The sequence below is a fragment of the Sipha flava genome, unplaced genomic scaffold, assembly GCF_003268045.1.
Source record: "Sipha flava isolate LNK unplaced genomic scaffold, YSA_version1 224_pilon_pilon, whole genome shotgun sequence".
Taxonomy (NCBI): Eukaryota; Metazoa; Arthropoda; class Insecta; order Hemiptera; family Aphididae; genus Sipha; species Sipha flava.
In genome coordinates, this window is record NW_020272857.1 from 311,663 (window position 1) to 334,540 (window position 22,878).

A 22,878-nucleotide genomic window follows, 5' to 3' on the forward strand; every position below is an offset into this window, starting at 1 on the left:
TTAAAAACTGTGATAATATTTTCTCCATCATGTAGACCAAGTGATCCGTTTCCTCGAGATTCAGTTCAAAATAACAGAAAATTTTCTACAGTTTATTACCTAAGATAAACTAGGCAGGGTTTTATTGAACAGGCTTGGTTATGTTATTCATTAAAATTGAACGCAGTTTATTGTGAACCATATTGGCTTTTTTCAAATATAAGTCAAGATCTGTGGCATAACCGTGATATAAGAGACTGGAAACATTTATCACAAAATATTTCTCAACATGAAAATTCAAAGTCACATTTAATATCTTGTTTTGTATATGACCAATGAAAACAAAACAAATCTTTGAATACTAAATTAAAATTAAAACTCCTACAGTCAAAAAACGTGGATCTTTTAAAGGCTAAAGACAATTTAAAAAATGCTAAAAATAATTTAGAAAAATTTAGAAATGAACATGAAAACGTAAAAGCTAGTGCTCTAAATATTGCTAATAAATAGAATGTCAACCCAGAATTTTCTAATAAAAGAAGAAAAATTACAAAAAAACCATTTTGACGAACTTGCTCAAGATTTTAGGTTTGAAAATAATGAACATTCATTCAAAGTTAACGTGTTCTTTAAAGTTTTGGATGTCGTTTGTTGTCAACTTCATAACCGTTTTGTAAGAATGAATGAAATATGTAATTTATTTAATTTTTTGAGCCTTAGTGTATTAATTTCTCTTCCAGAAAAATATATAATGGAATATTCACAAAAGTTACAATTAAAATATAGTAACAATTTATAAGCTGAACTCCCCCTACAATTAGTTATGCTAGTTTCAATGACTACTATAAAAGAAAAGTTAACCAAGTTAAACTCGATAAAGGAATTTTTAGAGTTCTTAATAAAACAACCATTACTAACTTCAAGTGTTCCAGAAGTAGCAACCACTTTAATATTATTTTTAACATTACCAGTAACATCAGCCAATGCCGAACGATCATTCTCAAAGTTAAAATTAATAAAAAATTACTTAAGAAGCACCCAAGAACAAGAACGCCTCATTGATTTAGCAGTCTTAGCCATAGAATCCAACGAATCAGAATAAATGGACACTAAATAACTGATAAAAACATTTTTTGAGATGAAAGCTAGAAAAAAAAATTTTGAATGGCTATTTTGTAATTTTGACAGTTTTGTACATATGACGTAAATAAATTATATTTATAATAAGTAATGACTGTTATTTTTTTTTTTTTTTTAATTTTGGTAATATAAATATATGGGGGCCAACACTTGATACTGCTCCGGGGACCCAAATTTATAGTTACGCCATTGTCTGTATCCCGTGCAACAAACCACTGCGAGTCATTTCATTAAAGATTCAATAATTATTTTTATACTTCAAAATCAAATATATTTATAAATTTACAGAAGCTTTAAAGGACATACAAACTGAAATTTATAAAAAAATTTGGAGTACTTTGCTAAAATCAAAAATAACATTAGAGAAAGAACAGTTTTTGAATGATGAAATTATGCTTTGGTAAAGTGGTAATTGAAATTGATACCAATTTGTGTGTCAGGTTTTGTTTAAGTTGTTACCAGCCTATTTCCGAAAATCTAAAATATAATCTTATACATTATAGCCGTGATTGTAATTTTATTAAATGTTTATAAAGTCTCTAAAAAAAAATTTATACTAGAAAATTATTAAAAAAAAAAAAAACAGGCATATTAGTAAAACTAATACATTCCCCGTTTAACTCTCAATCTAAAATATATTTTAAAATATGCCAGTCCTAAGCCTGGAGAAAACGTGAAAAGAAACTTTACCAGTGCGCTACATTTGTCATGTTACCTTAGTTATAATAGTTACTACCATTGTTATAGTAGTAGAGAACACACAATAGAATTTGAACGTAGTTGTTTCACCTCCGGGACGCAATTCAGATTCCCGTTTTCACCCTGTACTTTTTCATTTGAAGTAGAATATTTTAATCTCTTAAGTCTTTTTTAAAGTCATGATCCATAAATTCCCGTCGTCGCGACGGTTAGATTATTGTTAATAACCATTTTTTATACTAAACAACGAGCAAAAGTGTTTCCAAATAAACCTGATTACATAATCTAATCAATATCTTCCAATATTTTAATAAAAAGAAAGTATAAATCCTTCTCTTCTCCGAACACCATTTTACCTGTATATTTGAAAAACCTAATTAGGAGATGGGTAATTGAAACATCTCATAATATCTCATTTATAGACTCCATCCAAACCGTAGTGTTCACAATTCTATTAAGAGCATACCTTTGATTTTATTTTACAGCAACATGAAAAATAAAAAAATCGATTCGTTTTACTGTTCTTACCGTTAATTACGGTTTCTCAGCGGTACATTTAGTATTTTTTCTTATTATTATTCTTCATTTGGACGCGTACACCGATGTTTATCTCAATTGTTTTTAGTACCCAAGGTACTCCAAACACTCTTCCTTATTTTCATTATTTTTAGTTTTTCCTTGGTAAATGTATTGTCATAACTAGAGTGCTTATTTGAACTGACGACGACTGCATCAAAACTGTTTAACGTTGATTTACCTGAAAAATAAAAATAAAGTATTAATATACATTTATTGTTACATTTTGAGCTGACAATGAGCTGAAATGGTAAAAAAAACTTAAATATTTCCCTAACCGTGCACTTTATTTTTATTATTTATGACTGTAATTGGTCAAAATCAAAAAACTAGCCATAAATTAAAAAAAAAAAAAATGTTTTATTAAATGTTGGAAAATATGTTCAATATTTTTATAGAAAATGATTTAAAGATTTCCAAAATCAACTCAAGACACGCAAAGTCTAATCAACCTTAGTTGCACCCTCACATCTAAATAGTTTAAGAATTTCCATCAAATTCATAGATATAATGATTTTCAACTTTCAACCACAGTGACTGTATTATAATTTTATGCCAATGATCACGGTCAATTTTAACAAATACATATTGAATAAATTGATATCTTTAAACAAAACATTAAATTCATATACATAAAGTATATAATAAAATTTATAACCGATTATAGATTATAATTTTGTATCCAACAACTCAAACGGACAAACATCTGAAAATTAATTTTCAATTAGTAAAAATTGATGAAAATATATGAGAAATTACATTATATTAAAAAGTTTTACCAAAAAATTTTATAGCGATAGGCATAAAATAGTGTGGTAACAATTTCTATTGGCACTGAATAACCGATATGAGTAATTATTTTTTTTTATAAGTACTTGTGTTTTCTTAATAAATCAAAATCTATCAGATTCGTATCTATCACCCAAATGACTTCTTGTTACTCGCCATATTACTAGTCAGGAAAATGATCGTGGCGCGCATGATAGATACGCTATAACTGCGCTGGATCATATCGCCAGGCCACTAACTATATATCGTAACCATCATGACCGACTTTTGTATATATCAGTAAGTGTCAACATAGGTATTTTTTTTTTCGTCGTGAGTCTTTATGATCATTTTCATTGCATAATTGGCTCTCTGTGATAGGTCATAATTAAGCATGTCCATACGAATAGTACCTGCGTATAATATATTATAATTTTCTCGTTCTGTAAAGTTATGTGGTAGTTCATATTTTCATGGCATCGTTCAATAACGGGAATATTAATAAACTCTTTGGCGTACATATATTCAAATGTACGAATCGTGCGTGTAAATTTAATTTAAGCTTCAAACGTAAAATTGCAATGACCGTTCACCCTACTACTAATGAAGTTGTCGACCATTAATTTCATTATCAATTTTGATTTTCAATGAATTAATAAAGGTAAATAGTGGGTGAGTGGATAATCACTCGAGAGGAAGTTGGAAATATCTATATTATCAATATAAATATGATTTGACCTTATTTTTTTCTTAAATAGTGAGTATCTAAAATTAAATGTTAATCTAGTACTTTTGAACATACGTTACCCAATCATAATCAATAGTAAAAGGAAAAGTTAACTAACATTAAGTAAATAATAATTCAGAATCACATCACCCATAAAATATAGTTGCTTTAAAAAATAAATCCATCTACTCAATGAATACAACCAAAGCCAATTACTCTAACTCCCCACGTGGAAACTACTAACAATGAAGATGAAGAATGTATTATTTAGTATAGCAATAAGATGGTTATAAAAGACTAGCACCAAGTACATAAAATCTTACCAAGATATAAGATAATCAATGCCAAACTTGAATGTAAGCAATACACATAAATATAGAAAAATACACAAAAAATACTCTATAAAGTATCAGAAATACGAATTAGATTAAATCCTTTGATGAAAAACATCAATATAAAATAGAAAAATAATTAATTAGACTTTTTTTTTGCTATATTATTGCTAATAATTGCGAAAACATCCCTATAATATTCATGCCATATAAAATATGTTATAGAAATTAATTTATAAATCAGTAACAGTTTTCTCATATTGCATGATAACAACAAATTCATTATTCTAGTAATTTTTCTAAATATTCATTTGTTCTACGACCTTTGGGTTATTGGCGATTAACTATCAAATATACACTACTTCAACATACTCTCATATATATTCTCAGAAATATACCAAATTGAATTAACAATAAGTAAACATTACAACAATTAAATAGCCAGTAAGATAATGTTGGGGGAATTTTGTTGTTCGTCCTTTCAGTCCTTGAACTGGATAATGGTAATGGGTAAGATAAAAGATAGCATAAGATTAAAAAGTTGTTGTTTTATCTATATTCAGAATTGTATTATTATTGGATGGACTAATTTTGTATAATAAATATTTAAAGTTTAACAATAATTTAAAGACGGTACATTTTGTAAAAATCGTATAATAATTTACTTAAAGGCTTCTAAAATAAAATCCTTAATAACGTTTTTTTTTAATTTTTTTCTGTGTATGAATATGGTAATATTACATTTTTAAGTCAAAATAACTAAAAATAAAAATTTTATTGCTTAAAAATTTTTAAAAAAAAATCAGTATTTTAATAGTTCTATATTTAAACTAAAAGTACTTAACTACTCGTGTTTTAAAAATGTTGTTAAATATGAAAAAAAATTGTTTTTGATATAAAGTAAATACTTCAAGTTTTCAGCCAAATTTATTTTAGAGTTATGACTAAATATCCAATATCTGAAAATTGAAAGTTACATTTACAGCGCATTTTACAGTTTTTATTGGGATTTTCGGTAGATTTTCTTTATACATGGAAATACTATTGAGATTTTTGGAAAATAACTTCTTTAAAATACTACGACTATTTCAAATCTAAAAAATGTCTAAATGAAACCTTGGACCCCAGTATTTTAATCCGAAAAAAAGTGTTTACAGAATAAAAAGGAAAAATAAAAATCACTGTAAAACTATAAGATACTTTCTAAAAATATATATAATATAAATATGTATTTAGCAGTGGTGTAACAGGGAAAAACCTAGGGGGAGGGGGCAATATAATATATTTATTATTACCAAAATTCTGACACCCCTCCCCCTTACCAGTTAAAACATATTTTTATTGTATGTATTTTATACACTATATTTAATTTTTTGATTTTACATAAGTCTTTTAACTCATTTCATGGTTTAGATAAACATAAATTGTAGGTAGCATGTACTAAGTACCAATATTGTTAAATAATATCATATATACATTGATATAAAATTGAGAACCATGTGAACGATCTTGTTATTTTTTCATGTTTATATTTATTTAATTATTTTTTTTCTGTAATTTTGAGCAATAATGCCCCCCTCCTAGCCAAAGGCCCGTGGTATATGCACACATCGCATACATGTATGACACGCCACTGGGTATATTGGTACGTATACACGGATGTACAGCGTATACACATAAGCAGATTTTCGATTTTCGGCGTATAGGTATTTAATGTAAAATATTATTTTACGGGTATACGCTTCTAAAATAACTCGAAAACAAAAAAACTAATAATAATTCAATTGTTCATTGGAAAACATTGTTATGAAACATAGGATTGATTGAAATATTAAGCTGTTGAAGATTAAACTGTACGCTGTGTTTAATGTATTTTGTTAACTGTAGTGAATAACATTGAATAAAATAGTATAAAGTGTAAACATTCAGCCCGTGGTTCTTAAATCTGCATCATACAATTTATAAGGTGCTGCAAATGTATATTTTGTGGTGTTATATTTTATAGTCTTAATAAAAGTTATAAACATGTAGTTACAAAGGATTAGTTACATTTTTTCGAATGTATCAAGAGAAAACAACTGTCGAGCAAAGCAAGAAAATTTATTTTCGGATTAATATCCATATTTTTTAAATGCGTATACCCACAAATATATTTATCAATACACCACTGGTTAAAGGTTAAATATATATAATATATATATATATATATATATATATATATATATATATATATATATATATATATATATACATATATATATATTATAATATTAAAATATGCAATGTTATTTTACATAGTATTGATTGCTAAATACTACATTTGAAAACGTTTCAAATTTTACACAAATTTGAATAACGTAAAACGCTAAATTGTTCATTATGTTTTAATTTTCAATAACGGTAAACGGAACATTTTTTAAACGTTTAAATTTATATATATAACGTTTAAACACTTAAATTGAATAACGTTTAGATTATTTATAGCGTTAAACGCTCAATTGCTTATAACGTTTAAATGTCCCATAATGGTAAACAATATATATTATTTTATATTATTTTAAGCCCTGGTCCATACTTATTGAAAAATAAAATAAAACACAAGCGAAACTTTCAAAACACAGATAGGTGTTAAAAAAGAACTATACAAAAGTCCATTGTAAGTGAATCCGGCATTAGATTAAAAATAATTAAAAAAAACTACAAATATTAAGGATTTACCTGATTTAAATATTACCAAAAAATTTACTTGTAAATTTTGAGCCTGAAATAAAGAAAAAATTTGAGTTTCCCCCTCCCCTAGAAGTAAGTCTAAATACGCCACTGCACAGATAACGACTACATCAGTTTGCATCCAAAAGCGTTCAAAATGTGTTTGTTCCCAAATATATACTACCATATATAGTACTAACATAACCATTGGCGTAAATAGGGAGGGTCTCAAAAAAATGTGTGCCATTTGCGCCTATTAACATAAATTATCAAAAGTAATTAATCTTATGTAAAAAAAAACGTGACTACTTGTACAGGCTTTATTGTTGCAATAGCTTTTATAACTTAACAGATAAATATATACATATAATGTCGCTTTATACGTCTGCGTTCTTGTAGAAATAGATCTTTTGTCATAATAAACCGGGCCTTCATTAAACATTTAATTATTCGTAAAACTAAACTAAATTTTTTGTATTCTAATAGGAACATAAAATTTAGTTTTACAAATAATTAAATGTATAACGAACACCATATCATAGTTGTTGGTAATTTCTTCTTCGTATGTACGTATAGAATATACACGTTGCGCCTATATAAATCAGTACAGTCGTAATGGGTAAAAGTTTCGAACGCGGGGTCGTCGTAACGTACAACAGTGACAAACGAGTTGCTACAACGGAGTGCCTACCTGGGACGCTAAAAGTTTATACAATTGACAGTAAACATTCACTGCGTTTATACGGTGTTATGTTTTTTTTTTTCTTTTCAATTTACCCACTCTAATGGAGAGATAGTATAGCAACCCCGTAAATTTAACCAGTCACGAGCCATCGCGAGTTCGGCTAAAAAAATTTTTTACATTACTGTATAAGGTCGAAGAAAATACATTTTATCAGTTATTATTTTTTGTTTAATTCTTTTGCACTTTTTTTAATTGTAAATCCGCGATTCTAGAGGATTAACACGATACAATCAGTGGCGTATAAATAACTTTCGTAAAGAGGGGGGGTAATTTTCAAACAAATCATTATATTTATATTACCATTATTTTTTTTTTTTACTTTCTTAACGCTCTCACACTAAGAACATTATTTTATAATATTTAAAAAAAGACCTTGGGGGATCTGACCCCCACATCACCCTTTGTATACGCCACTGGATACACTGTACTCTTTTAGTGAACAATGTTTTTCGACTACAAAAGTTCGAGTATGAAGAAAGTAACGCACTGCGTCTTACGGTAAACTGAGTAAACCGAGACGAAAATATTTATTCCCGGCCAATAAAAAGGAAATAATTCATTCGTGTTGTTAGTATTTTGACGTTATCAGTAATTTTATGTCTATGTAAATTCTGTGCTCAAAAGTATTTTAATAAAATGTAATATTTTAAATAAGTTATATTAAATACAATTTGAAATTATTTTATGTCCAAAATACATACTCAAGAATCTAGATTTATTTATTTAAATAACTCAATATACTCGTAAAATATTTGTTTATTTGTATACAGTCATATTGTTATTGAAATAATATAAATATTTCAGTATCCTTATTTTTTTATGAATAATATTGATGTGATTCATATTAGTTATGTGATTTATTATAACTATAATAATATAACTTATTATTTCTAATATTTTTTGTTAAGTTAAAGCTAGTTGGTAATGACTAATGACATTATAATGGTGTGTATATTTCACAATTCAATTCTTCTGTTTTATTTATTTATATTTTTTAATTCCATTTTTAAAAATAATTAAAATTAAATTAATTAACTGCCTAGAAATCATTTAAAATTCAAATATTCATTAATAAATTTAATACATTTGGAAAAATAGAAGCTACATTCAAATATAAAAATATTGAATGATCTATGAAAAATGAAAAAACGTTCTTAGAATTTAATGTTTCTAAGTGAAGAACATAGAAAAATTATAAATATTCTATGGAGAAGTGAATGCTGGCCATTGTACTTTAATTTAATGAAAGTTTGGTTTTGTATAGTATGGTACATATATAACAGAAAATTAATAAAAGATAAATAATGGTAATGAGAAGAAAGGTAGTTGTGACCCATACGGAAACGAGATCGCATGACTATTAATTTAAAGGAGATGGAAAGTTAGTGTAACCTATGACGGTAAAAGGTTTTAAATTTACAATGATGTTATATTATTCAGAAAAACATAAACACAATATTATGCTATTAACCAAGTTCAAGTTGATTAACTATTAGATTATAGATGAGTAATTATATTCATCGGAAAGCATTTAAACTCAAATATGAAATATATGCAATATTTTATATTATGGTATACAACATTTTTTACCATTTCTATGGTTCTGCATTAATATTTTCGAGAAGGGGTTTTTCGGGTCTCGATCACTAAGAACAAAAAAAAAAAGGTTCAAAAATCATAAATTACTTACTACAATGGTAAAGAGAAAAATAACATTAATTTACAACATGTGTTTATAAATAACTCTTAATTTGCATGTATAGTCATAATAATAAAATAATATAATTAATAATTCATAACGTTTACGTATTTTACATAGCATACACTTATTTTTGAGAAAGATTTTAAATCCCCTCCCCATAAAGAATTTGAAAATACTCGACTTCCCATGTTAATACGTCTAAATGAAATTAAATATGTTCAGAAATGTGTAATAAATATTTTATAGAAAACGTACCACAGTCCACGAACACGTGCTACCGCTTTGCACCAGGTAAGATACGCTCAGTGGTGTACGAAGCTCGCATTGCCTCTGGTAAACTTAGAAAAAAACGCTTTTTAACCAATTAAAATTTGATGTCGTGATATTTTTTTAACCTTTAATTTTACTAATTTTTTTAACAATGTATTTTATATTTATTAAATCATTATTACGGTGTTAATTTTAAACTTTGAAAATTTGCTTTTCTGGCTTTATGACTAGCAAATTCATCGATAGTTTCTTCATATAAAAATTTTTTATTTAAATGTCTTTGTGCTATTTTCATAATTCCATCATTAAATTCACACGTAGTGTGTACAAGTAGACAACATCTACGTATTTCAAAAAGTATAACGGAAAAATGTCGATTTGATTGTAGGATAAAAATAGGACTTCTGCATAATTTTGCGCCCCTTTTCAATTTGCGCCCCTGGTGTAGGTACAGTTCATCATACCCTTACTACGTCACTGAATACGCTCTGTACAATATACAAATTGTATAAATTAAAAAAATATCGTTTTTCTCGGAATATTTACTATAATAGACACAATATTATGTTACCGGTCGTAAATTCAGCCACGAGTTATTGCCGTAGCCAATCCTCGTGCGGGAAGTACCCACTTAAAACGGCCATGCGAAATCCAAATGTACGTTGAAATCGCTAAACTCTAACGTAGGTATCGCAAAAAAAACGAAATTAAATCAAAACGGTGCGCCTAAATCCGAATGAACAATAAACCTGTGTTGTGTAATATTTGTTGACTACCCCGTGTCTATCACGGCACTCAACGAGTAGAGCTATTTTTTTTTCATAAACGTTACTTTTACGAACAAGCAAACTTAGATTATAACAATTCGGTGGTGTTCCGGAAAAAAATGTAGTGTCAACAATTTTCATTTCTCGTTTTATTACAAAGCAATTTATTGTTTTTCAATGTTACAAATAAAAATTAAAGTCGTCCCATTTCTTATTTGCAATTAAATTTTCATTTTTTATTTATGAAAATTCCGATCTCTTGACGAGGCAAGTTTTTCCCGACTACTACCGGATCACACTGGTGACTGTTCTTGGTGTTGAACAGTATACCATAGTACCACCATTATCTGTTATACTATTTTTACAAGTCATTCATGCGGCGTTCAGTATCACAGTTGTTTTGTACAACATTTACAGCGTGCTGATGCTTTAAACGAAGATGTACTCAACGGTGAAATATTAGTGAAATTGAAAATAACATACAAGCACTGCAGCATAATATAATAATATATGGTATAGACGGTGCAGTGCGTTATGGTCGAGCCCTCGTGGAAATGAAAATAAAAATGGAAAAACTGCTGAATTTCTCGGCTGTAATAGAAATAAAAACTAACATATTGAAAACGACTTAAGAGATACGGCTTTCGATTATGGTGAAATTCGCAAAGATCTTGACACGTAGTCTTGCAGTTGATATATGCGTGACGTTACGTGAAAAATCCTTCGGAACGTGACCGTTTGTCAATAATACTCGTACGCATTGTAATAGCCGAAAACATTTTCCTATGCACGCTCAATATATATACATACGTCGGTTGGTCTATTTGGCGTGCTATACTTATTTATATGAATTTTTTTTTTCTACAAAAGTTATTTATTTTACAAAAAAATAAATTTAATTTTCATATATTTGAGTCTTGCTGTTTTCTCATTTACATATAATTACGACTTTATTAATACTAGAACGAATGGGCTAGATTACAACCTTAGTTCTATGTAAATCAAACTTTTAACCGAGAGTTCATTAAATTAACACGAAAAGTACTAGCTAGCATTTTATCATACGAATAATATTGAAAAAATGTTTTAATGTAAAATTCATATTTTGTAATCGGAACAATTCTAAATTGTAAAAAATTATGAGAAATCTCGAAATAATCCTAATTCTAGCTCCAACATTCAACAAATAATTTAAAACGTAACTGTTTGATATTTAATAATAGAAATTTTTTAACAGTAGGCATCCCTATGAGAATAAAATCCTATCAACAGCATATGATTAAATAACATGTAATCGAAATCATAAATTAAAGTTTAGAAAAATGAAACGTTTGAACATCTAAAAACGAATTACCCTGTAATACTAACATGCATGCGGGATGTCTACATTGGAGGATATTTCAAGTGAATTATTAAGGAAATGGTCGATAGGCTGATAAAAATCGGGTAAGTGCATAAGACTGATAATCTGTATGGCGTGGACTGACAAAAAAAAATAGTTTTTCATCATTTTTATAGTATTAATTTAATTCTTATATTATCTAATCTATTTATCTAATCTACTTTATAAGCTAACGATACAAAATATCAGTCTTGGATATTTAGTTTTTTTTTTTTTGATAAACTATAATTAATTTAATTACATTTAATTAATTAAATATAATTAATTAGTTATTACTTATTTGATTAGCTTTGGCCGCTTAGTCTTTTTACCTTATGGTTGTCGTCCCAATTTCGTGATTCCAAAATATTATACATCATTGTACTATAATTATAATTATTTCGGTCGACACTATAACTGTTACTACGATATTTTTATAATTTTCCTATGTCTCCAAGCATTATTATTCCCCTGGAATACAATTTATGTCATCTACCGTCCCCCCCTCAAAACTACATAAGAACACATTTTACTTGATTAATCCATAATCAAGAATTTTTTTTAATTTTCTTCACATTTAATGTTTATAATAGTATGTATTTCAGTTATCTGTTTGTTATCATACTTAATATTATGTAGGTTTTAGAAAATTCTAGATTTTCAATGTTAAATAATTGAATTCGTAACATTTTTCTAAAATATAAATTACAAAAATATTAAAATAAAGAAAAAATAAAGATCGATTATTTATATTGTTTTCGTTTCAATTTTTAAATTAATTTCGTTTGGTGGAGTAAATTGAACACTTGTTCGTTTACCAATATCATCCAAACGAAACCTATAGCATGTAAAAATGATTATAATACTAGTTAAAAAAAAAATAAAAAATATTCTTACCTAATCTCACTTTATTGAATAATATAATTTAAAAGAGTGATAAAAGGAATACTCAAATTTCAAAAAAAAAAAAAAAAGGGGGGGTCCGGAACTATGTTCGTTCTCCAATAACAATGTACAATGATTCTACAAACTGATACGATGTTAAACGCTTGATAATACACCCTTCCATAATAAACTAAAATGCATTTGAACGACCGGCCATGCTTCGGCTATAGTTTCATGCTTAATCATATTGACCAATAATGGCCCCATTGTATTAATTGAATATATAAACAATGTACATAATATATAATAATAACAATACATTTAACTAAATTAAATAAATTCCATTTCTTACTCATAAACATAAAAAATATTTCTACAATGAAAATACAGTTTATATTTATTAGTATACAGTATATTTATTATATAAGAAAAAAAGTTTTTATTTATACGTGACCTGCAATAGTCGCGTGATATAAAACCACTAACTACACTAAAATTTCAACTCTAAAATCAGTCAGTTTAATTATAATAATATTTATTCAGTTGATTCGTATTATATTTTATAATTGGATTTACACTTTATACATATTTTATATGATTTATATACGCTAAATAATGAATGTGAAAAGATAAATAATAGTAATACAAGGATGATAATTTAAATTTATTTTATAAACATACAATTACACTAAAACTTTTCAAACACATTGTCATGCATGACAATGAACTTCATATACTTCAATTACAATTGCATAGGTTCTAGAACTTTATAAATTCATACGCACACTCGTATCTCGGTGTTTTGGAATTATATTTTTCACAAAAGGGCGATATCATCTATCTTGGACTAGCCTTATACATAAAACAAAGCCAACGTTTAAGTCGGTGTTAGTATTAAACATTTTTGCTCAAAAGTTTTTTTTATTTGAAAAAAACTGTTCACTTAAGATTAAATCATACGAAATCAGTAATCACTCCCTAGTGAATGTTATTATTATTATCTTATTATTGTTAGTATTTACCTATATTTAAAATTGACTATAAATCATTGCATTGAACCTAACCCAAATAATATTCTCTATAAAATATTGTAATGGTTTCCATTCTTTATGTTTGTACTTTGTTAAAATATTCATAATCAAAAAATTGTCATACAAAAACACGTTTTTACATCACGCTAAAAAATTAGAATCATAATAATCGTTAGTATCCTTAAATTGATCTTCAAATAAATTAAATACAACTAAATAATGCGACTTATTTATAACCCTACTACTACGCAATTTGGAAGCTATAAGATATAAAGGCTCTTGTTTTATTAAAAGAAATACGAACGATTTCGGACGAAATTCAACGTTGTTTTCAAGTTAATTTGAAAAAAACTACCAGAGAAAATCCAAAACCGGCCTTTTCAAAGTACTGCCCGAGTTCGATTTTAGGATCACGTGATATGCATATCATGAAGATTGTGTATTCAGCAAAAAATCCCACAGGGTCAACAGCTGACCGTCATCTACTACGCCTCCGTGGTGCGAGCACAAAGATTGTTTTTTGTACGATCACCATTCCATGCGCGTTCCGCGTCAGTTTGCGATTAGGCGTCGAATGAGAAATGGTGAACTTTCTTTGAGGTCCATTTAATTTGGAAATATATTACATAGAGGAAATATTGGACAAGAACCATAATGAACAGGAATATATATATCTAAAAAAAAATGATTACATTGGGGACTGAAATTCGAGAAAATATTTTTAGGATAATTATTATCAAGAAAGTATTGAGCTGGTAGGATATAAAAAAAACTTGCGATTCGAAAAAGTATGGCATGGATGTACGTTCTTTATTTGTTTGTTCCTGAGTAACAATTTTCCAACATTTAAGTTCCTTTATGGTGCTTTTCAAGTGCAACAATTTCACGTACGTATATTTTCCGATAGTAAAGTTTGTGCGTTAATATTTTCCTTCATCAACTGTTCTCTGCTATACTTGCATAAAATAAAATATTCTCGGCAAATATTGTTCTAAAGCAAATATTTTACCGTAACCTCCTCTGAAAGACGTTCAACTCTCGTGAATCGATGGAACATTTTAAACGTGGTCCGGCGGTTCACGGCCGACCGGCATCGCCAATGAAAGAGTAAGAAAGAGTGAGCGAGAGTGCAACGGCCCTATTAACGCGACGACGACCATAGTGCAGTACAAAGGACGTAATGACGACAATATATTGGCACCACGTTGCAATTATTTAGTGATTTACGTATAACATGGATTCGCGGTGGCAAAAAACACGCTACGTAAAATATGTATAATATAGCATAATTTTTGAGCATAATGTGATGATATTTGAAAAACTACTATTGAGTAATGCAAAGTCTAACCGAAAATGTGGCCATAATAACTATTATCAGTATAACCTGTCCCCCCCCCCAGATAAAAAAATAAAAAATGTTTCCCTTAATCTTCGGGGCTGCACACTAGTTAAGTTAGGTTACGTCCCATAGGTATATACGGAAAAAAGGTCTAATCCGAATTGCGAATCGAGTTTTTTTTTCTTTTGGTACAGACGACTTGCTATTTTTCATATCTATCTGACCTACATAATATTATCGTTCTGTATTCGATAATACTGTCAACTAGTAATCGTATAATTTAGGTTTATAACATTGTAGCATATCAATTTTTATTATTTCCAAACAGTTTTCAATCTTGACAGTACAATGCTATAGTACACGTTAATCGTCGGTTTACTGATGCCAAAATGAACATTTCACCGTTTTTCTGATTTTTCTGTGCCGAAGACATTTGACGAGCATGTATCCAATCAAACGCAAACGTACCCGTATCCAGTACTGATCAGAGAGACGTTCCGGATGGAAAATCGATTATGAACCGGGTAAGGGTCTTAAATACGATGTTGAGTGATCGCCGGGTGCCCGGAACACCTCTCGTGCTACGGACGATTCCGAGTCCGCACGAAAACGGGAAAGAAGACGAAGCTGAGTACAATATTATATTGAGAAAAAAAAACGTCAAATCGCAGTGAACGTGTACTCGGAAGATGTGATTCGGAATAACGGGTGTTGACCGCGACTGGTATCCACTCGTTCGTTGGCGGTAAGAAGACAGCGGTGAGAGAGAGTACAGGCGGTCTCACGTGTCAACGCGACGACGAGTGGAAAACACGACAACGACCGATGACCACCGCGTGTGGAAGACACGGACGCGACACGATGACAGTGTTGGCGACGGCGTCGCGATCGTTTGGCGATTTGCTACGAGTTGACCGGGGCGGCGGCGGCGGAAGAACTTCGCACTGTCCGTCGATGTAATAATAGCCGTCGCCGCCGGACGTGCGAGTGCGAATGCTTTGCGCCGCCTTGTGCGTCACGTACTCCGCGACGGTGGTGCGAAACTTATTCGGTTTCGTTCGTCCTGCACCCCCCGGGGAAACCGGTCAGCGTGCGCAAAAGCGCACCTCTGTCCAGACACCCCGCAGGAAATCGACGGATTTCGTTTGGTTGCGTTACGTTCGCGAGAACGTTGTAAGGTTAATACAATCCATTTTTGTAATTTAAATTATCGCTTAAGCTGATCTCGTTATTTCAGTGGCGTAGCCAAAAAGGGGGGGGGGCTTAGGGTTCTGCAGCCCCCTTGATATGTTAAGAAAATTATATTAATGGTCTATGAAAATCGCTAAAAATGTAAAAATATTTAAAAATGTTTATATTAACACTTCACAGCTATATATCTGTGGTAGTAGGTATTTAATGCATATAATATTGTGCATCGGTCGCAAAAAACTCAACCACCGCTGTAAAAATTGATCAGCTTGCAATGCACGCTTATATGCTTGTACGCGACGGGTAAGAGTCCGTCTAAAACTGTACGTATTCACGTGGAATCGTAACACACCGTTTCCTAGATGTATTTTTTTTATTTCATTTTTATTTTTCAAGGCCCGGAAGGCGTAGCGAAAACCCGACGAGTGCAACGATCCAACGTGATGTACGCATGCATGATATCATCGTCTTCGCGGAGACACGAGTACGACACGCAGACGGGGTAACGCTACCCTGGTGAAAAAACGATTTTTTTATAACACATGTATATACGGTGCCTGCTCGCAATAAATAAACGCAATACGGTTACCGACCGCAGTAAGTACCGAGCACAAAGAACCCAGTGCACCTATACAGAGTCCTGTACATTGATGTGCACTGCGATATGCTCGATATTAGATTTTTCTCCCGAACGGCATGTCGTACTTCAATGAATCGAGAATATTGTCTACCGCGGTTTGTTTTTGTGCTCATACGCTCCTCCGGGTCGAGTGAACTGTTTCTATACGCTACATCGGCAGACAGTTACTGAAGTAAAATTAATAATCATAATGATTATTTCGGGTCAGCGTAATGATCGTTGGCAAATTTCATGTGCTTGTCCTATACCCTCGTTGTCCTTCGGTCGAAACGGATAAATTTTAATTACCAATAACCAAAATGTTTAGATTAAATTGACAAAATCAAATTTTTTATTTTTTTTTTGGTAATCAAATCATCACCATCGTCGCTTCCTGTATGACTAAGTAATAATTTCCAATAAGCATTCAATAGATTCCGTGAAAAATTCCCATCGATATTTACTATTCGATTAAAATTTAATAGAAACAGTGTGAACCCAGACGACGACAGGCGATGGGATAGCATAGTCTCCCACGCGTCTGGTTCAAACGAGAATTAATGTTTTCCGAAATAATTATTCATTTTCGCTCGCTTTTTGCTAAAATAAAGTGCGACAATATCAACATTTTCGTATTATTATGTAATATTAATTATATGTTATTTCTTGTTGTAACAGAATCGATTATTATCGAGAAATGGTATTATGGATCCTTCCATAGATTTGTAGCAATGATTAATGAGTAAAATGAAAAATACACCAGAATAACAAGAAAAACAAACAACGACGACCAATAAATACTAACCTAATATGTTAATAGGTACCTGTAAATGATAGGATTACAAAACGCACAGCCAACCGATTGTTCCGATTGTGCAAAAACTTTATTTTGATACATTAAGGTTTTCAGTAAGTTTAACTCTATAATTTTAAACGATTTTACAAATAGGCATAATTTTATTTTTTTTATATTCAATATAAATCTGCGTTCAAAAATTCAAATCAATTAAAAAAACCATATAATAATTTGAATAATAATAAAAGATACAAGAGTACATATTAAACTTTCTCGCAAAATTATCAACAATGATAATCGTTGAATTGTGTTTAATATTAATAAAAATCCACAATTTTTATTCTTATGATTTTAAGAAATTAAAATATTATTAATAATTATTTAAATTAACTACAGCGGTTAAATAAAAGTTATTTATAGTAATTCAAAAGACCATCCGAAAAACACATTAGATAATTTTAACAACTTTTAACTGCTTAGATACGAAACATTTAATATTTTTTTCTCTCAACATATAACAAATAATTTTGCTAATCTTGATTAATAAGACACATTGAAAAAAAGCTTTAAAAAAATTGGCTGACAGAGAACAGATTGGCTCTTTTCCCGTAGATTATACACTATATTCTATAATATATTAAGCGCGTGTGTTTGGATTTTACGTCATTTTACTCTGATAGTTATCACACGAATATTATTACGAGCCAAATATTGGGATTAATGAGATGAAAACATACAGCTCGACGACTCTGATCTTCGTCTACTTATAGAATAATATAGTTCGATGTCGATGTAGAATGTCATATTGTTTAAAAAAAAAAAAAATTGAACATAAATTATTTCATTGGCGTTATCGAACTCGTGAATTATTATTGTTATTACGCCTGCCAATCCCCGAAATATAATAATCATCATTTCAGCCATTAATTGATTTGTAACTAGACGGTTTAAAAGGTCTTGATCGACGAAAAAAACAGAATGATACGTGAAATATTATTATTATGTAATAATAATATTATTATCATATAACTGCAGATGTGTCTTTTCATTGACGCTTCTGTATCAATTGTCTGCTATGCATTATAGGTAACTGAAAAATAGGTGTTTTGAATATATGCAATAATATGTGCAATATAGTATATCAAATATTCAAACCAAGCATTTATATATATATATATATATATATCAGATATATAATACACGTTTTATATGTATATATTTTATATTCGTGCTCAACCACATACTTTCTTAAATTCTGAGTGAATCGAGGAATGTATTGAGTACGCCCTGATGTATTTTTACTTACACGATTTTGAACAGAAGGATTGCTCCATACGTCACCAAATAAAAAACGAAATAGGAAATCGGTTATAGTTTGTACTTTGAGGGAAGGGTTATTTGTTTTAATTTCTCAACAGTTTTCCAAATAATTGAGAAAAAACCGAGAAAAAATTATAAAAAGAAAAACATAACTACAAACATTATAATGTGTTTGATTACCAAAAAAAAAAAAAACTATAAGTTCGGTTTAAAAATTAAAAGTGTAATATAAGAATGTAAGATCCCTTTTATATATGAATTTAAAATTAATACCTTATAAGCTTATGCATCAGTTACACTAATGAATTGGTTTAAGATAAAGAAATTAAGACTAATTGAAAAATTAATTATGACAGTTAAATTAAATACAATAATATACTGCAGATTCTCCTCGTAGATTACTTCTTACTTCTTCTTTTTCTGGCTTAACCTACTCTACAAGAGTTTTTGACACCATAAGAACTTCATGTCACTTTTTCTGACCATGAATTTTATTTCTTCAATCATTCACTCCTATCCTTTTTAAATATACACTGATTTATAATATTATTTAACATTTTTTTTTTTGAATAATTAATTTTGTTTAAATCATTATTGGTGCATCTGTTTTATATTACCGACCCGATAAATGACACTACAATGAATTAGAGCAGAATATTAATAACTTTTGATTTGGATTTTTATGTACGTGTTTCCTTATGATAAAAATGGCTTTATTCATAAATTTACTAGTTTATTATATAGTATCAATAAATTTGTACAGTTTAAACTTAGCATTAAGTTAAACAATCTCAAATATTTATTTACTATACATTTTTTAGCCAAAACTTTTTAATTTTTAAGTATAAATAATACAAAATCACAATATATTTGAGTTGAAGGAAATAAAAATTGTTAAATTCAAAAAGGAAAATTACCTATAAAAAATTATATTACAATCAAGCTAATTATAAAAATATAAGCCAATAATAATTATCAACGATAGTCATTTTCCACATGAAATGTTTAGTATAAATCTTATTAATCAAGATCTTAACCAAGGGAATGGCCTTTTTTTACGACGAATAAATTATAATGAAAAATTAAAAAACATTCGATTACAAATCATTATATTATCGTTTATTTTTATTTAACTTCAAAAATAATGGCTAATAAGTAACTAGGCTACTGTTATGTTTTAAAGTACTTATGCGATAAATCGTAAGATTAATATTAATATAACATTTGGATAGTTCAAAAGTATTTCTAAATTAATTTTTACAAAAAATTTAAAATAGTAAATTTTAAATCGATTAAAAAATAAAACTAGAAGCATTATGTTCCGCTTTCAATTCACGGTCAAAACTTCCAATGTCCAGAAGTACACACTTATGATGAGCGCTGCTTTTTTCGTGAGTAACTTTATAATTAACGTAAAATAAATCTAATCGTTCGGATCCGTAAAACTTTTAATGAACTTCTTCAGCGAATCGCATCGACGTCCGCACCAGATTTATATAATCACATTTGGTTGTTAAATTAAACAGTTAATATACTATTATATTCAGGAGCGGACCCAGTGTTTTATTTTTGGAGGGGAGCCTTTTGAAAAAATAACCAACTAAAATATACAAAATATAAATTTGAAATGTATCGAATAAAAGTTACTACATTTAAAAGTGATGATTTGAATTGTAGCACACCATCGTGTATCTCATTTATCGTGTTTGACATAATCATTTTAAATTGTGATTCAAAATATTAAGCCATTGGACATTCTTTTTAAAACAATATTTTTTAAGTCATTACACTGCATCCATCAGTTTCTACGCCAACACAAAATTTCAAATTGAGATCAAGGTCTTTTTAAATATCTAATACAATGTAACCAAAAGCAAGTTCTATTAGTTTTGACTCTGCCGATGTAACATCAACCACATTAATGCCGAGGCGTATCGAAGGGAGGGGTCTAAGGGGTCTATAGCCCTCCCCTCATGGGTCGTGATTATGTGCATTTACTATACTAGTATATCGAAATTTAAGTATTTTATAACTTTGGTACAAAATAAATGTTTACGAATAACGGGTGTTGTCTTTGGTACATATGCGTATTACTTCTGCCATGATTATCATTATATTTTTGGTGGTTATCATCAAGGTTGTTGGCGACTGTTGTCTAACACTATAATTTTACGAAAATAATCACTATAGTTTTTATATTATATCGCAGCAATGCTACCACACCAGACCACTGTTCATTTATAATTTTTATAAATTATATTTTAATAAATATTATTAAAATTATTTTAAAATTCTGGAAATACTCGTACATTTATAAACTTGGTGGTGAGAAGCGGGAAAAGTGAATTCTAAAATTCTTTCTTACCTAACCTGCCCAAGAAAATGTTTAGCCCATTTAAAAATCCTGGCAACGCCACTGCATTAATAGATTTATAAGCATCAACAAATTGAATGAATCGTTCATAGACTTTCCCTTCATATTAATATCGTACTGATAAACTGAGTTCGACGTATGACACGTTGGTAATTTCATCGAATATAATAGCAAACACTTCAGATTTTTTATATGATCAATAATTTGGCCATATAAAAATAGATATACGTACATATGTATATTCGTATATATGTACATTATTCTGCTTTCAATTATTTCCATATATCTTAGACCGAATCATTGCATCAACATAAATAGTCAAAAATCATAACTAAATATATAGGTATGATTGCATTAAAACAAATTTGCGTTTTGTGCTGTGCATGTACAATTATTCCATGATTTAGCAATAGGTAGATAATATCTTTTATATCAATCTACTGTTCACTCAATTTATTGATAGCACGATATTAGTTTCTAACCAATGGTTAAGCAATGTTTTATAAACATGATTGATAGTATACCATACCATACCATATCAATAAGAGTCAATAAAAAAATTAGAATATAATTTTATTTTATTCATAGAAATAACCATACATTATTTCAGAAGGGCGCAGCCTTATATATTATATTATAGCCTATTATAAAAATAAGGAGTGCAACCTAACACCCTGACCCTTCTCTCCAAAATGACGCTCCTGTATAGTAATATAATAGATCACATATATTTCAGTCTGAGGGCAAGCCTCTAGCCCCCCACCCCTGAATTCGCCATTGATTGTACATGCACTTTAATAAAAAAAGGTTAAAAAAAAGAATAGAAAACAAGTATGTAATGCATACTTTATATTTTGTCGAATTCCTCCGATAGCAATTGTCATGTCAAATAACCGAATACGCATGTAAATTAACGCATCATCTTTATGATGTTTCGATTAATATTTAAAATACAATATCAACAATTATATGAATATACGTACACTTAGGTTGAAAATCCATCGTAAAAAAAAATAACACAACACAACACCTACAAATATCATAGTATAATAAATAACAAATTTATTGTATGATATTCCATTGTTTCACGTACAGGTTTTAGTACTTTGCAATCAGGTGCATAAGATCAACTACATCGGAGCGATTTACGTGGTGGGAGCCATACTATTGGTAATTATTTCTTACGTAATATCGTTGTGTGCGTTTAAAATAAAAATGTTTCCATTACAATATCTATTGAAAATTTTAAAAATGGCATTTTTGGACTCTTCATCAACAGGCAGCAACCGATTTTTAGCGTTTTGTGTTATCGACTTGGCAGACATTTTACTTTGATCAAAATAATAAAAATTTAGTTAATACTGTACGTCTTATGTTTAGGGAAAAATCGAGTACATACGACACATAAAATACGCGTTATCCTTATCAAGCCTTGGATGTGTTTTCGACTTTTTTCATCTATCATTCTATACTTCTGAGTAAGTACCTGCACCGTTCGCCTATTTCGTAGCACTGCCGACACAATGAT

At 29.3% G+C, this 22,878-nt stretch overlaps 1 protein-coding gene across 5 annotated transcripts in view; it reads right to left on the reverse strand.

Annotated features, from left to right (window-relative positions):
* Positions 1-22,878, reverse strand: part of LOC112683369 (tachykinin-like peptides receptor 99D) — a 108,246-nt gene that overhangs the window by 58,148 nt on the left and 27,220 nt on the right. For 4 of the 5 annotated variants that reach the window (XM_025554375.1, XM_025554378.1, XM_025554377.1 and 1 more), the window contains exon 2: positions 2,347-2,575. The exons of the other annotated variant lie outside the window; for it this stretch is intronic. The gene's annotated coding sequence lies outside the window, so the exon portion shown is untranslated. The remainder of the gene's footprint in view (positions 1-2,346; positions 2,576-22,878) is intronic. 5 annotated transcript variants of the gene reach the window in all.